This window comes from Ruditapes philippinarum, unplaced genomic scaffold, assembly GCF_026571515.1.
Source record: "Ruditapes philippinarum isolate M1 unplaced genomic scaffold, ASM2657151v2 ctg424_1_1_1_1, whole genome shotgun sequence".
In the NCBI taxonomy this organism is placed as follows: Eukaryota; Metazoa; Mollusca; class Bivalvia; order Venerida; family Veneridae; genus Ruditapes; species Ruditapes philippinarum.
The window spans coordinates 315734-334273 of record NW_026853051.1 but is presented as its reverse complement, the minus strand read 5'-3'; the positions used below and the strand labels follow the sequence as shown (position 1 = coordinate 334273).

Below are 18540 nucleotides of genomic sequence, written 5' to 3'. Positions count from 1 at the left end.
TCAAAAACCAAGACAGTCAAATTTTTGTTTGAAGTCACGACATGGATTAGAGGAAATGAAGAAGAAGATGGTTTGCCATAAGACTCGCTAAATTCTCAACAAGTGGTTTTAACGTTATTAAATATTGACTTTAAACGTTCAATAAGTTAATTTATTTTTCTGCATGGATTTAACTGTGACTTCATGATATCAACCCTTTGATCTGATATATCACCATCTCTTTTCTCCTTAACCGTCATGATCAAGTTGTTTGTCCTAGATGCAGAACTGGACATACAAGATTTCTAACAAGAGAGCCATGATGGCCTTTAAATCGCTCATCTGAATATATAAACCTTCCATGATAAAGAACAAGTAATATTGTAAACTATAAACAAAAGCAGATATAAATTTTTAATATAAAACTGATATCACAAAGTTCATATTTGTTTTTGAAATAGTGCATGTGTAAAACATTACTGGTTGCTCTATGGGAAAACAACAGTTCCAAAAGACGTTTACATTTAAGGAAAATCAATGACCCCCTGGGGACCAATTTTGACCCAAAAGCTTTTATTTGAACAAACTTGGTAGATACCCAATTAGAAGATGTTAATATCTAAGCTATTGCTCATTTTTAAAGTTTTTAGTTTATAAATATAAGGAAAATCAATGACCCCCGGGACGGGGTCAATTTTGACCCAAGGGATTTTATTTGAAAGAACTTGGTACACATCCACATCCCAGGGCTTTTGAACAATCTTGGTAGACGCTCAATAGATGATGTTTCATGCTTAATGTCTAAGCTCTAGGTATTTGGGTTTTTAAAAAGATGTTTAAAGTTTTTACTGTATACATATAAGGAAAATCAATGACACCCCAAGGTGGGGCCAAATTTGACCCCAGGGCTTTTATTTGAACAAACTTGGTAGACAGTGTGACAGGTGAGCTAACAAGTCATGATGCTTCACTTTGTAATAAATATTTTTCTGTCGCATATTTCTTCTTGAATGCTATAACATGTTCGTGATAGATCTTATCGAGTCAATTCTTCTTATTTGCCTCAGTTACATCTTAAAATCTCGATACACTGTGATTCCTCGGAAGCATGACTTTCAACAAAATTACATGAACATTATAGACTCGGTCGACTTTTTAAAGGAAGACCCTTCCATTCTAAGGTTAACTATCTTGTACCATCATATTTTAGGTCTACGTATTAATATTAATGTTCGACGTAGTATTACCCAATAATGTGTCAGTGTTGCTGTAAATCGAAACAAACAAACAAAAATATCTTTAGTTGACATACACTGCGGGATGCGTGTCACATATCTGAGGCTTAAGTACTTTTTAACTTTTTTTTATTTAGAGATGCCTGTTTAAGTTTCAAAAAAATGATTTCCGTTTTAGCTTTAGTAATGAAATATAGACAAAATAATTTCAATTTCTCTTCAAATGCAAGTCCATGTAAAGTTAATGAACCAGTTTGACAACAAAACTTTGCCCTCTTTAGAATATTTCATAATAACTTTTTGAAAAGGGCCCCCAGATTATGCTAAACAAAGTATTTAAGCTCGATGCATTATATTTCATCAAGCGGAAAAATCATTCTCAAATTTCACGGACAAAATGCAATGGTGAGAATTTGAGCTAAAACAATATTTTACCTTTATTCTTCAACATTTTATGCAAATATTGTGGATATTATCAAAAGGATTCAATTTGCACTTACCTCTAAATCTTTTAAGTCCATTTCATCAAACACACGTTTCTCTCGCAGTTTATCTTTTAGCAAGTTAGGTTCCATATTCTCTTTCAGAAAACTAACATTTCTATCCATTACTTTGCGACCAACATCTGAAGAAGTGACAGAATAATTTGCAACGAATGATAAATGAAAGGGTCATCATGACTTTACATCACTCACATCATTTTCTGGAAAGCATAACGTAGATCAATGTATAACAATATTAAACCTAGATGAACTTGCATGATCGTGAATGTAGTATTTTAATTCGCTAGCAAAATCCAAGTTAATAAAAGTTTACGTCCGAGTTAGTTGTCTCGAAAAAATCTTTCGTATCTTTAAGTTGTGACCAAACTTACAAAATTGTCACGATATAAATAGACGACCTTACTTTATTGTATGTAAGGGCCCACACCAGGAAGCTCAAATATTTTTTACAAACCGATCATTTTTGGCACATACGTGTAAGTGAAAGTTAAAATAAGGTCAATGTTACATTGATTTGTGCTCTATGGCTCGGAGCTCTTTTAAAATGATATTTTCTCTATTATCGAGGAAAAAGCGTTGTTAATATCTACATTAGATCAAGAAACAAACAATTATCATAGTACTGCAAGCAATACATAAGACCTCCACCGGTTAGAACCCAAGCAACATTCTATAGGGCCATTAGCCATTCTATTAATGAATGGCACGAATGAACTAAATCTTTTCAGATTTTAGTTTGTCTGTATCGTAGTGTCCCTGCATATTAAGGAAATTATGTTTCTACAACAGATAGTCAAAAAGATCAAATTTTCCCAGGATGAATATGTATAACTAATGTTTCAACTTTTCTTTATTACAAGTAAATTTGTTGAAAAGTTCCAAGTCCTTTAAAAGTAATCTCAGGAAACAGTTTTAGGGACGGACAGACGGACTGAAAGATACTCTGAAGGGAAATATTGAAACATCCGTGGTTGTTACCATAATATAACATTTTAAAAATTCTTAAAGAGGAGATAACTCTTGAAATAAAGATGTCAGTCCTATGAACATTGTCATACATGATATGAGTGTAACAGATCACAATTATCTTAAGTTTAAAGAAGATTCAATTTATAACATTGGGGCCATTGGCCCCAATGCGCTCACCTGAGTACTAAATGCAATTGATATACTAAAGTGAAGTAACCAGGTCTTAAATTCAATTTTGACCCTAGGGCTATAATTTGAACAATCTTGGTAGAATTCCAGTACACAATGCTTCATGCAAAATATCTAGCCTCTAGCCTTTGTAAATTCAGAGTAGAAGATTTTCTAAGTGTTTACTTTATACATATAAGAAAAAAACGGACCCCTGGGGCGGGGCCAAATATGACCCCAAGGCTATAATTTGAACAACTTTGGTAGAGGACCTATAGATGATATTATATACCAAATATCTAAGCTCTAAGCCTTGTACCTTCAAACAAGAGGATTTTTTTTAAAGTTCTTACTATATACCTATAAGGAAAACCTATGACCCATTGGGGCGGGGTTAATTTTGACCCCAGGTTTATAATTTGAACAACTTTGATAGAGGACCTATAGATGATATCACATACCAAAGATCTAAGCTCTAGGCCTTCTACCTTCAAACAAGAGGATTTTTAAGTTTTTATTATATACATATAAGGAAAACCTATGACCCTCTGGGACAGATCCAATTTTGACCAAGGGCTATAATTTGAACAACTTTGGTAGAGGACCTATAGTGATATCATATACCAAATATCAAAGCTCTAGACCTTGTACTTTAAGACAAGAATGGTTTTTAAGTTTGCATTTTTAAACTCCTTTTCTGGCCCCGTGACCCACTTATGCATCAGACAAGAACCGTTTGAACAACTGGCAGTGGTCCACCTAAGGATCTTTTCTGCAAAGTTTGGTTAATGTGCAGTAATTGCTTTCTGTGGAGATTATGTTGAAATAAATTGTTGACAACGCACGACGACGCACGAAGGACGGTGGGGGATCTTAATAGCTCACCATGAGCACGTTGTCCTCATGTGAGCTAATAACAAAAAAATAAAATAGATGAATTAAAAATAAAAATAATATTCAAATAGATTTAAAATTCAAAATGAAAATACTCATGGAAACCCGTGACTTTGATGTAGGTTTTAATATTGAATGTATATTTTTAATTTAAAGTAAATCCACGAAGAAATAAGAAAGTTCAAAAATATAAGTAAAATTCAAAGTTCAATTAGGATATCATTCTGGAAATATGGATGCTAGATTTATAAACCTTGTCATACAATTATGATGTGGGAGTTTGAAGTAAATCCTAAAAGAAGAAATATGAGTAAAAATACTAATTTCAAGAAAAAAAATTGTTCAAGGGGGAAATTATTCTGGAAATGGTAATGCTAGAGTATTACACCTTCTCACAAATGATTTGAGTGATAATAAGAAACATATATATGAAGTATGGAATATATTAATTACGAAATAAAGAAGTTATGAAAAAACAAAACATTTTTTTATGAAAATTCAAAGTTCAAGGGAGGTAATTCTGATAATTTTGTGCCAGTGTTGTAAACATTATTACATATGCAGTGATTGATGATCAGAAACATACATTTTAAGTTTGAAGTCTGAAGTCAATACCTTAAAAAAAAAAGAACTTACAGTCAAAAAGCGTAAAAACTGGAAATCTTGACAAGGTGGCCGACGCTCCTTGAGTAGGACAACTCATAATATACTCCCTATAGTCAAAATTTATATTTTAAGCCTATTTTTTCACCATAGAAACCAAATTTTCAATACAGGAAGAAAAAACAAACACGCATAATCTCAAGATTGCCATCTAACTATATATCAAATTTCACAAAAATATTTTAGTAGTTTTTGCGTTATCACTGGATCCAGTTTGTGTTAAATTTGCCATATTGCCTCTCTTTGTTGCCACAGCAACCAAAGTTTTCAACATTGGAAGAAAAGAATAAAGACGTGCATAATCTCCTGACCCCGTGTCAACAAAGAAAAGATCAGGATCAGGATCAAGTTGTCCTGATTTTATTTTCTATGTTTTATATACATGTAACTAATATTGATCGTATTTTGCTAGAATTAAATGGTACATGTTCAAAATGTAAATAATTGTTGATTTGCAAAGAAACAAACCTACTTTGGGATAAAATCGATGAATAATTTAACAAATACAAAAATACTCGGATCAAAATGTGGATCATTTTTGAATAAAGATCAATATTTGGATCAATTGTAAAATGCCCATATATTGCAAAAATAACAATAAATTTATTCTAAAATTTCAAAAACATGCTATTTCAAGTCCAGTTTTATCATGTAAATATTAAATATTTAATCTATGAAAATAAACAATAGAAAATATTTGAGTTTTTAGATTTGATCCTGATCTTGATCCTGACCCTTAAATCTTTGTGAACACGGGGCCAGACTGCCATATATTCATATATCAAGTTGTTCAGATCTGGGGCATGATGGTGAACAAGTATGCAAAGTTTCAAAGCCATCTGTCAATGAACTTTGAAAATATTTGAGGTGATACGCAAACTTTAATGAAAATTGTATGTCGATGAGAGGGCAGTATTCTGTAAAAATGCTTGATAGAGTTACCTCCTCCTATCAACACATAAGGTGCATGGTGGTTAACAAGTGTGAAAAGTTTCAAAGCATATGTCAACGACTTTGAAAATATTTGAGGTGGTAAGCAAACTTTAACATTAAAGGTAACGTCGACGTAGACGCTCGGTTGACTTATTCTTATCGAATAGTAGAGCTAACATCATTCCTTTGCAGCTGATCATTTGAGTTTTAGCATGACAAGAGCTGTAGAAGTAGTTATGCACAAAAGAAATTGTTCACTATATTTTACATATAAGGAAGAAACAAAGGGCCATAATTAGACCAAACTCAGAGAGAACGCACCAGAGCACTTATGACAATGTTTAGTCAAAATCCCTTGAGAAATGTAACAGCTGCGCATGGAAGAAATTCTTTACGACCGCCCGCAGACATATCTCTATCTAATTACAGTTTCGCGGATGGTGCTATTAATTTATCATGATTTCAATTAAGGGAGGATAACACTACATTGCTACAAAAAATATGAAAACATTGAAGAATAAAATGGAAAAGATATGCCAGTTGTACTTCTCAGAACACATGTAAATGTTAAGTATTAACTTTGTGCTCGTTTATACGCTTTAAGTTTCTCAAAAATAGATTAAAGCTGTAATATTCAGTAAGCATTGTATGCATAACATACATAAATTTAAATATATCAAAATCAAAATGTCAAATTAAAAATTTATGTTCATCTTTTTTCCAAAGACTGGAAATAAGGTTTTCCCTTGGAATCATCAATAACAGCAAAATTGCATGAAATTGCAGACTTGGTTTTATTGAGTCTGTACATGAGGGATAATGAAAAAAATGTGAAGTTCAAGTTGTATCTGCATTTAAAAGAACAATCTCAAACATATTGCATGAATATAAATATAAAATCACACTAGTCATACCACTTTTTACATTAAAAATATAAATGAGACACATAAAAACTAAGAATATGAACATACCTCTAACTGTAAGAGACGTTCCTTGTAGTTTCGTTTCAAGTTTTTTTTCTCCTGGAAAAAACAACACAAATATTTATCGTGTTTAATGCAAAACATACAAATACCTAACACATGAAGGTATGATATTTACTTATAAAACATGATAAGATATCAAAGTGCTCTCAAGAAGTACTAAGTTCATTTTTCAAGAGAATCAGTTACCGGAACAACTTCAATAGATGAAATCAAATCAGAAGAGTCAAAATAAAAAGGAGATAATATCGAAGGAACGTAAGCATGTTATTTCCGAAATCGTTCTGATTGTTTTATCATTTTGATCGGTATTAGGCAGATCTAAATTTATGAAGGTTAAATAGTAAAAGAACTGTTCAAAGAACAAAGACATGTATAGGTGGCTTTCAAGACAACTGAATAAATATACAAGATCAAAATGCATTTTGATTTTACTGTTGAAATTTCGTAAATACATCCACATTTGTTGACATTTGTTATTCCCGCCCGTATAATAAAACACTTGAATGGAACTTACCTCAAAACATTAAATGAAATAACTTTAGTGATCAAAAGCAAATTCATTTCTTTAAATTCAGAATATTTTCGCAAGAAACCGACTTAAGCTTCAAGTCTATTGTTCAAAAAGTACGTTCTACACAAATATCATTGCAAAAACACACACAAAATCTACAGAAAATTGAATGGAGCTTACCTCAAATCATTAAATGAAATAATTTTAGTGATCAAAAGCAAATTCATTTCTTTAAATTCAGAATAATTCGCAAGAAACCGACTTAAGCGTCAAGTATTTTGTTCAAATAGTACGTTCTACACAAATATCATTGCAAAAACACACAAAAAATCTAAAACTGTGACAAGGTTTGTAAAGCACTTTCCTTTCCGTTAGATAATATTGTGATAGTTTCAGAAAAGCAGTTTTAAACAACATATTTGCATTCCTATGTTGACCTGTTCACAGAATACACAAGCCGAAGAAACGGCATTCCAGTTACCCTTATGCATTTAAATATTAACAATTCATATTGTAAAAAAAATAAAGTTAATACATTATATTTATCCAAACATTCTTCAATTAATTCAAATGAATTTTTCACATTTTTCTGACTTGCATATTTCTGTGTGTATAAATAATATTAATGATAAGATATTTAGCAAAAAGGTTGACTTACATCCTTACAAAGCTGATATTTCCAAATTGAATTTGTCATGAACTCCGTGCTTCAACCAATGTGGTGCATATTTCCCGATATTCTATGACATATAGCCGTGCGGAGGACATTATTTTACAAAATTGATACATAACTAATAAACTCTTTCAACAACTAAAGCGATTTAAAAAGTATTCCCTCGAAATTTTGAGTAAGTCACCAAAATTTTGAAGAAAAAAAAACATGCGGTTAGGTTTAAGTAACCCAGCTTAAAGAAAATGTGTTTTATAAACTAAGTTAGGTTTTAAGGACGATTTTGCATTGGCTGTTGGTGAAATTATCAAATGTTTTATAAAAGGAGTATATCATAAAAGGTACATTGAAAATACTGCATGCTTAGTATTCAAACTTTTCACAGTTGGACACTTCACTTTCTTCTTTTGCTTCCACCTGACGGGTCAAGTTGGAGTCGATATGTTTTGTTCTTAAATCCCATATCAATGACTTATCTTTTGTCTTCTTAATTATTTCATTCGGCACTGGTAGCTTATTTGTTTGCTACTTTGAGCTTCTGTTATGGCACATTCGTTATGGCAATTAGGTTTTCTCTTTTTTTTTACTTGAGCAGTATGTCTTTTTAATTTCACCTGATACAACCGTTCTTTGAACCGCCTTTCCTTGTTGATCTTATTTACCATGTATCATTTGACAATTGTTAGAAAACCGTTTGGCAGGGAGTGCTTAAAAAAACATGGTCATGTTTTACAGGGACATGTCTGGGCCAAAAGTGAAGTTAAAGAGCAACATTAACCGGTTGAAATTACAAGGTACTCGCTGTGTGGAGCTACCATTGTACATCTTAATGCTATAAAATAAAAATAATTTCTTACCACTGTCAGTCTCAACTAAAGGAATCCCTGAAATACAAAAGCAGCAAAAGAAAATATATATATATATATATATGTACTTCTTAAATGCTCATTAAAAATTAAGAAACCCAAAGTTCTTGCTTGTACATTGTATTTACAAAGCCCTTTCATTCTTTTCTGATTCGTTGTGGTTTCCAAAAGGCTACTCATATGCCATTGAGCTGCACAGTCCTTCAATATTTGGCTAAAAATACAGTAACTGGTGAAGTATTTTATTAATTTGTATTGGGGACAAACACCAACTTGTTTACATTTTGCTACTTTAATGACAATTTTACATTTAAAGCCAATTTTTATGTAATAAACATGAATCTATCATTTTAAAAATCTATTACTTGCATAAAAGCGAAGGTAAGCTTTCTCTTCAAAGGAAAACATGTATGTCTTTTTTCTAAATTCTATGAAGAGTCGTATAGATTTTCTAACATTTTGATACTTAACTAAAATATTTGTTCCACCTGGATGGAAAAGGAAATATGTCATCTTCTGTTTGTATAAATATAGTCTAAATACTCACAGCAGTAATTTGAAGCAGTGGCCATCTACATAATAATCTAGGACTGTTACTGTCATTAGACAAAATACCCCTACATTTAGCTTTTCTGTAGGGTATCAGGAATTGCCCTTAATTTATGCCTGGACTAAAAGCTTTGTACGAAACATTTGAGCTCGATGTGCAAAAAAAAATTATATATAAGCTTTTCGAATTCCTCATTAATTATTTAATCATGCACCTGACATGACCATCTATTCACTAATTAATATTGTGACTTTGAACATAAAGGTTTGAATTTGAACTTTGAGCTAACTATCAAACTCTAGCTCACGACACGTCGTCATCACGTTTAATAATTTATGTAAAGAATGTCCGATAGACAAATGGACTAGCAGATGAACAAACGGAAAAGTACACCACTATAACTTTAAGGGTCAAAATATACAATACAATATCTTTAAAATAAATCAAGTAATGCAAATAGGTCAAAATATACAATGGAGTATCTTTAAATAAATCAAATTGTGTAAAAGAAAGGAATGGTTTCTTAGTCACAACCCTACATTTCAATGTTACAACCACAAATATCACTGAAAGGGCCTTTTTGTTTAAAGTGTTTCCAAGTTCAAGGTCATATAGTACTTTAAAAAACAATTTGGCCTTGAATGTTGTATTATCTACGTCTTATAATGCTTGTGCCTGAGATTTTTTTTTCAAATTTCTCCAGCTATTGATAGAGTTATGGTGCGGACAAGCTACTTATAACATTTCTTGACATTTGACCTTAAAGTAAGACATTGACCTTTGACCAAGTCATACGATTCTTGACTTGACGCTGAACATTTGTGCCAAGTAATTTGAAATTCCACAAGCAAGTGTTAGAGTTATGGTGTGAACAAGCTGTTTGATATAATATCTCTTTGTATTTGACCTTAAAGTATGATCCGAACCTTTGATCTAACCACACGACTCTTGTACTTGACACGCCATCTCATGATGTTAAACATTTGTGCTTAGGTATTTGAAATTCTGCCACCTCAGTACTGAATTACGATCGGGACAAGCATAATCAGGACGATACTAGGACCCTGACACTTGACCTTACAAAACGGTTCTTGCGCTCGATACAACATTTTATGATGTTAAACATTTATGCCAGGTTACTTGAAATTAAACCAGCTACTGATAGAGTTATGGTGCGGACAAGCTGGTAAAAGTATGGCATTGACTCTTGATTAAACCACGTGGTTCTTGGGTGCCACACGCCGTTTCATTATTGTGAATATTTGCGCTCAGTTATTTGAAGTTCTGCCTTCTCTTAACAAAGTTACGAGCTAGACACGCATAATATGGACACACGTTCATACACCCAACCTTCGATGCGACAACTATGTCGAGCTGCCAACAAGCGGGCTCAACAAACAAATCAGGTGATAATCAAAACCTTGACCTTCAACATTAAGGCAATTGATAAATAATTGTCATAGACCATTGACAATTGAATAATCAATAATCAATTTAATCTATTTAAGGGTCATGCATATAAATATTGTTGTGTTCAAGTGGGAAAATAATCAATTTGAGAGTAACAAATTTATAGCTAATTACTGCAAACAACAAGCATTTAAAAAAAGACCTGGAAGGCTACAGTCAGTTTTAAAATAAGGTAAAATTCAGTCTGGTGTACTTGTCTTGTCTGATGAAGGTCTTATTCAGAAGGTTGTTGTGTCCAGGAACATGTATGAGGTTATTCATTATAACCAATGTTAATGTTTCTGGAAGGCAATTGAAACGGATATGGGCGACTGTAGAAATACTTAGATTTTTTTTCTACGAAAAGGTCGAACTAAAATAATTTGTTATGAGTATGTATCTTTTGCGACAAAAATGAATAAAATTTCTATTTTATTTTTTTTATAATGCATAACATTATCTTACTTTGGTCTCTTTGATCTCGTGACTTTGTTTTGTTACCTGAAATTAAAACATGAACGTTAAAATAAAGTCATACCTACAACGTGCTTGGTAAACACAAGTACCCACGGCCAAGATTCTTGTCAGTTACAATTTTTCAAGAAAGGTTAACCCATTCTCTTTGTTATCGATAGAATTTGTTAACACCGTTATATAACTTGACAGAATCACGATGTTTTATTATTGTGAAAAATATCATTTGACATGTCATTGCTGTTTGATGAAGATGAAAAACATAACAAATGTAAACATAATCAAATATATATAAACTAGACCTATCACTGAAGGTGATTAGTAATTTAATACCCCCCACCAGCAACTTTGACTTTTTGAAAAATAAGTTGCCTGAAGAAACATTTAAACTCAACCTATAGTAAATGATGTATCAACTGTGTACAAAGAATTATTTCAATTAATTGCAATCCCAACCGCGGTCTTCATATAAGCTTGCTATACACCAGGTTTGATTACAATATCTCATTCCTAACTCTAGTTTATGTCCGGAAACCATGACGTGGACCAAAAAAAGGACAGACCAACCGATCGCAAGCTAACTCGTTTATACCCCTTAGTCTTCGTTTGTGGGGGTATAATGATAGACCTTGACTTTATACCTAGTGACGGCACTCCACACAAACGTAAAACAACCTCAGATATGTTTCTTAAAAATATTAAAATTGGTAAGCAATACAAAGACTGTATCAATTAAAGTTTAAAAATATCTTGTTAGCACAGGTTGACACTGATCTTGTTACTCCAAGCACTGGACTATCAAAAGTGTGGTCTTTGAAAATAAGCAAATTTAGCACCCCTGATCTTCATCTACTGACACCTTATTCAATTACAAAGAGGAAGAAGATCACGCAAATTTGCACCATTCTTCCAAAATGAAAGGCACCTATTAATAAACGAAGGCTGAACGAACTAAAGTGTAAAAATCTTTTTTCAGCACTTTAGACCTTAACTTTATGACACTTAACTCCATTCAAAGGTGCTCATATATGAAACTGCTGTTTCTCAGACAACACGACATGTGGTCTTGTTCACATGATATAAAGTTCCAGTTTCACCATACAACATGTATTAGATATGCCCAGCCTTAAACTTACTTATACCTAAAGGCTTGACTGTTTCAAATGTGAACCGGCGTTCATATGGCCTTAAGTTCAAAATGACAGAGCACATATTTCTCAGTTGTCTCTGTACTGGAGCATGAAACTGGAAAAATAGATGTTTAAAAGGTTTTTACATTAGTTAAATCAGTATTATTGACAAAGTATTGATAACTAAAATTGCTAAGAGTCATTTTGATAAACATTTTGCACCTTTACATGCACGACATGGTTATGGACAAGACATTTCTAACCGCAGACCTCTTAGCAAGGGATAATGTTTTTCGCATAAAATACTGTCTTATCATGCCACACATTTGTTTAGTTATTTTAAAATCCCTCGATGGAAGGTACACAGCAAGTTGTAATAGTGGCATAAGATAACACATATACCGTTACCTTGATATTTAAATTAAGATAATTCTTATTTTTAACAAATTGCGCCAAATATCGATCCAAAAGAACTTTTAATTTAATTTAAACGAATTCTTGAAAAATCAACACATCATACTTGTATTTTCATGTTAATGTCGATAATAATACTATCCACACACCATAGTTGACTTTTATTTTGATATAGTAAATTTTCTATATTAGCTGGGGTTATATTAATAAGAAAATTAAAATAAAAAAATTCAATAGCATTTTGAAAACTCTTCTGCGACAATGGAAGCAGGCTTGATTTCTTTATGATATATGATTTGCAAACTGCGTAGATTTCGGGTCATGGTATTTTTCTGCTGCCTTTTCTAAAATAATTAAACGTTTCATTAAAAGAGGTTATGACCCTACTTTTTTACAACATATTGCATGCTTAGTGTTCAACTATGACCCTTGTATATGATATTCTTGCTGTTCTGTCCTCCTTTAAGACATTGTGTACTTTGGTTATTGTCATTTGTTGTACCTTCTGTATGTATCTTCATGAGCATTTCTGTGTTTTACTTAGTTCACCTTTTGAAACCATAAAATCTGTAAGTATTTCGCTTGGCGTGTATTCGTATTATTTTCACTGTCTTGTTTAAAGGAATATATCAGGGGGACTAAGAGTGAGGTTTGCTATGGGCCGTGGACGGTAACTTGCACGTTCCATTACCGTCCATGAACAGCCTTAATCAAACCGAGCCTGCAAAATTTTCCATTTCGTCGTTTTCACATCCTCAAAAGTATTATATCTATGTTAAAAGTTAGATATTTTACACGAAGGATGCCTTGTTGACATCTACAAAATGTATATAAGTTGTGCACAAGGGGTCAATGTTGGCTCTGTCCCAGGGGTCACAGAAAAAAGGAGTAAGTCCGGACACACTTAAAAAATAATAAGAGGGCCATTGCTCCAACAAAATACATTGAACCATAATTAGCCGATGATATGCACAACTAAACTTGATACTGATTATTCCTTTGCACCAGAAGTTTTTAAGAAGAAGTCCGGACAAACTTTTGTGTATCTAGAAACACACAAGAAAAACCACCTTTTTCATTTAAAGGCCATAACTCGGTCAAAATCATTAAATCTGTAAAGTTTCATTGAAATTGCATTAGTGGTATAAGAGGAGTAGTCCGGACAATCTTTGAAAATAAAATTATTATAGGGCCATAACTCGGACAAAAAACATTGAACAGGAAAATTCTGACGATATGCACAACAAGACTTGGACTATTCCTGTGAAGTGTGGATGTAATTGCACAAGTAGTTTATGAGGAGTAGACCGGACAAGTTTTAAGACGGACGGACAGACAGACAGGCGACGGAGAAGTGTTTTCTTTATGTCGCCGACGTCACAAGAAAGAAATTTTTTTGTAAACATAGCATTTTGATTATGTTTAAGATTTTTATATGCTTTTGATTTTCTGGTTTTATTTTATTGATATTTTTTTTTTTTTTTTTTTTTTTTTAGAATTTCATCATCAAAACCCAACATCAAACAAACTTGTTGTTTTTAGTCAGTTTATATACTCCGTGACAACTGCATGGAAGTTAATAATCACCGTCCCTGTTCTTCGACATAAGCTTTTTAAGGGCATGACTAGTGACATGTCTGGGGTCTGTAACCCACAGAGAAAGTTATATTTTTATATGTTGTTATATTTTTCTGGTCCTTCTGGATCATTGACGCCAGCCATTTTTAGTATTGAGAATTGAGTAATACCCAGGCCGGTTCTAGGAGGCGAGAGGGATGTTTCACTTATTCATTATCCGTCATGTGCAGACTGATTTAAACCGAGTCGTTATGATTGTAATGATTAATGCTTCTATTATGGCTTATAGCTATCTAGTTGTCAGAAAAACCTCTCCACTATTTCTAAACATGTGCAACACAAGATAATTATTTTAAATTGTTGAAAGTTTTACTATTTGTGTTTTTAAATAAATATTTTTAGTTAGATTATATTTTTTGTCTGTACAATATCATTATCGTTATTGTACTAAATATACGTTAATTTTGTTTCAATTTTAACAAACTCGAAATTCAAAGCGAATGTACCTTACTATTGACTGTGGTATATTTTGTCAGAGTGATAACGTACCACAGCACCGCTAATGCACAGTTTTTACTTGTGTTAAGAGTGATCTCACTTTCAGAAATAAATGTGATAATTGCATCGGAGCGAGCAATAAAAAGCAAACAGACAGCATATTGTTTATGCTAAATTTTGTCAAAGAACGGAGAAATCGAAATAGGATTCAAACATGGAAATGAGTCCATGTTAATAGGAAATGCCATCGTTTCTTGTCCCTGGAAAAAAACGTGACGCGTACAGGATCTAACATTACCATAATTACAAACAAGATGGCATTTGTGAAAAATGCTATGCCACCGCATTAATACAACACTTAATAATAGTGTAGGAACATATTTTTTTTCTATACAAATGAAGAATGTCATAATGCATAGATCCCTGACCTATCTAATTCTTATTATCAGATTAGTGGTTAAATCTATTATATTGCTATTCAAATAAAAGATCAGAGTAGGAATGTATCAATGCAGGTGAGTCTAGCGAATTTGGTCATATTTCACACAGCCTAAATTTCATGATTACATCAAAGGACAACACAGTAAGACGCTTTGTCAAAGTCTAGGTCAGCTTATATCAAAGTTCACTTTACATCTTAATATGTGAACATGGTTCAAATTTCATAGCTGAAAGTAGGTCACATCATCAAAATCTAGGTCACTTGATATCAAAGTTCAATTTTACAACTAAAACTGTGCACATGGTCAAAAATTCATATCTGTTCATCAAAGGACAAGCCAGTAGGTCACTGTCCCCTTGGGCAAGTCAAAATTTTGACCCAAGGGTTTAATTCAAAGCAATCTTGATACAGGTCCACCAAACAACATTTCATGTCAAATGTCTAAGCTGTAGCTTTCTCCAGAAAACATTTGTTTAAGTTTCTGTTTTTACTATTTGTACATAATAAGAATCAATGTCCCCGGGCAGGGCCAATTTTGACACCAGGGGTAAAATTTGAACAACTTTGGTAGATGACCTATAGATGATATTATTTAGCAAACATCAAAGCTCTATGCCTTGTACCTTCAGACAATAAGATTTTTTATTTTTTTACTAAATGTACATAGTGAAAATCAATGACCCCGGGGCGGGGCCAATTTTGACCCCAGGGCTATAATTTGAATAATCTTGGTAGAGGTACACTTTGCAAACTCTAATGCCAAATATTTAACATCTAGCCTATGTCAATTCAGAGAAGATTTTTCAAAGTTTTACTCTATACATTATATCAGGAAAACTATCGCCTCTGGGGCAGGGCAATTTTAACACTAGGGGCATAATTAAAACAACTTTAGTAGAGGACCTATAGATGATATTATATACCAAATATCAAAGCTCTAAGTCTTGTACCTTCAGACAAGAATTTTTTAATATTTTACAATGTGTACATAGTGAAAATCAATGACCCCGGGGGTGGGGACAATTTTGACCCCAGGACTATAATTTGTACAGTCTTGCAAGAGGTTCACTACACAATGTTTCATGCAAAATATCTAACTTCTAGCCTATGTCAATTAAAAGAAGACGATTTTTAATTTTTTACTATATACATATAAGGAAAACCTATAACCCCCGGGGCGGGGCTAATTTTGACACTAGAGGCAAAATTTGAATAACTTTGGTAGAGTACTTTTAGATGATATCATATAACAAATATTTAAGCTCTAAGCCTTTACCTTACATAACTTGTATATAGTGGAAATTAATGACCCCCGGGGCGGGGTAAATTTTGACCCCAGGGCTATAATTTAAACAATCTTGCTAGAAGTTTACTACACAATGTTTCATGCAAAATATCTAACTTCTAGCATTTGTCAATTGCGAGCAGAATTTTTTTTTAAATTTTACTATATACATATAATGACACTTAAGGCAAAATTTGAACAACTTTGGTAGAGTACTTATAGATGATATCACATACCAAATATGAAATCTCTAAGCCTTGTACCTTCAGACAAGAAGTATTTAAGTTTTTATTATATGTACATAAAGTGAAAATTTATAACCCCCGGGACGGGGCCGATTTTGACCCCAGAGCTATAATTTGAACAATCTTGGTAGAGGTCTGCCAGACAATGCGTTATGCAAAATATCTAAGCTCTAGGCCTTTTTAATCTTAACAAGGAGATTTTTAAAATTTCTTATAATTCCTTTTGGTTGCCATGGCAACCAGATTTCCTCATGGAATAAAATTCTTTAAAAATTTTGAAAGCCCTTCACCCAAGGATCAATCCTGCCAAGTTTGGTTTGGTTTGGACTAGTGGCTTTTCACAAGAAGATTTTTTAAGTTCACTTTAGAACACACATACATTCAAAAAATACACACACAGATGAATCGCTATATGCCACCCCATCGCAGATGCTGCGGTGGCATAAAAATTTACTTCAGTAATAGAAACCTGAGCCTTTTATTGCAGACCTCGTAATTGCTTATCTGATATTTTATATTTGGGGATGGGCATACGCAACTTTTTATAGAATGGCACTTACTTGTCACATTGAAGGTTTCATGGAACACAACTGCGGATCTTCATTCAAATTTTCACTTCTTCCATTGTTAAATGTTTTCGGAGCTACGGGGCAAGGACGGTAACTTGCACTTTCCATAACTGTTCATAACCATGATCATTTTAACCAAACATGATCATTTAAACCGAAATTTGTCGATTTGGGCATTCTTGAGGGATTCCGTTTTATTTGTTCTATTTTCATTCACGTTTGTGCAAAGTGTTTTTAAAATCGTTTCATGAGTGACAGAGTTGTATTGTGACAATGACCTTGGTACTAGGGTTCTAGGTCTTGTGCATGACACACTGCCGTAACATTTGTGACAAGGTATTTCAAAATTCCTTGGTGCATGAAAAAGTCATGGTCAGAAAAGATTTTTATCTGCTGATGATTCATTTGTGGTGTGGTCTTGACCATGGAGCCAGGGATCTAGATTTTGACACATCGTCTCATCAGTTATTTCAAAATTCTCCATAGCTGACAGTTACGGGTCGGAGAAGGTGTTATGCTATCACGCGCGCAAGTGCAGGGGTAAAACTATACTACTCAAAATTTTCTATGGATCACTTTTTCTACAGTGCGTTACTTTTTGTGTATTTGTAATATAAATGTAAAAATTAATAAAAAGGAATTAAATATAATTAGTCAGGAATTGATTTTTATGAAAATAATGACAATGGAAGTGTTCCTTGACGTGTGCCAGTTGCAGAAAGAGTGTGCTGGAAGAAAATCAACATTTTCGAGATCACATAGTAGAGTAAAAAAATCTTGCAAATCAGGAAATGGTTATTGTAGGGTGTTTAATACCGAGTATGGTGTCCGCGGGCATTAATTAGGGCCTGGCATAGCCACTGATGAGCCTGCGGACCTTGTTAAAAGGAATATGGGCCCATTCCTCTATGAGTGCATGTCGTAGCTCCTGAACTGTTGTTGGTTGGAAGTGGCGTGAAGAAATGGCTTTCTGCAGCATATTCCAAGCATGCTCAATTGAATTAAAATCCGGGGACCTCGCTGGCCAATCCATGCGGACTCCTCAAGATATCGGTTTGTGATGTGGGCTCTGTGTGCACGGGCGTTGTCATCAATGAGAATGAAATCAGTGCCGACTGCGCCAGCGAACGTGCGTACATGGACGTTTAAGATTTTATTGACACCCCTTACTGCCGCCATTGTACCGTTTTCAATTATGTGTAGGTCCGTTTTCCCCTGAGCGCTTATTCCCGACCACACAATGACTGAACCCCTACCAAAACGGTCGTGTTCTGCAACGCATTGCTGGAGCTAAGTGTTCATTTGGACTTCTTCAAATCCTAAGCTGTCTGCCCCTGAAGTCCACACAAAACCTTGACTCATCAGTTAACAGGACCGGGGTCCAATCATTAACTGTCTATGTGACATGAGTCTTCGCCTTTTGCAAACGCTCTTGAATATGGCGTTGTGTCAAAGGAATGCGAATTGCTGACCTCCGTGACCTCAACCCATCATCATGCAACCTGTTTCTAACAGTTTGTGTGCTTACA

At 33.5% G+C, this 18540-nt stretch overlaps 1 long non-coding RNA gene across 1 annotated transcript; it reads right to left on the bottom strand.

Moving 5' to 3' along the window:
• Positions 1–1713: 1713 nt before the first annotated feature.
• Positions 1714–11605, bottom strand: LOC132732450 (uncharacterized). Its single transcript, XR_009626048.1, has 4 exons — positions 10842–11605; positions 8369–8395; positions 6316–6366; positions 1714–1839 (listed from the first exon to the last, which is right to left on the bottom strand). It is a non-coding gene; the product is annotated as an uncharacterized LOC132732450 (long non-coding RNA).
• Positions 11606–18540: the final 6935 nt, after the last annotated feature.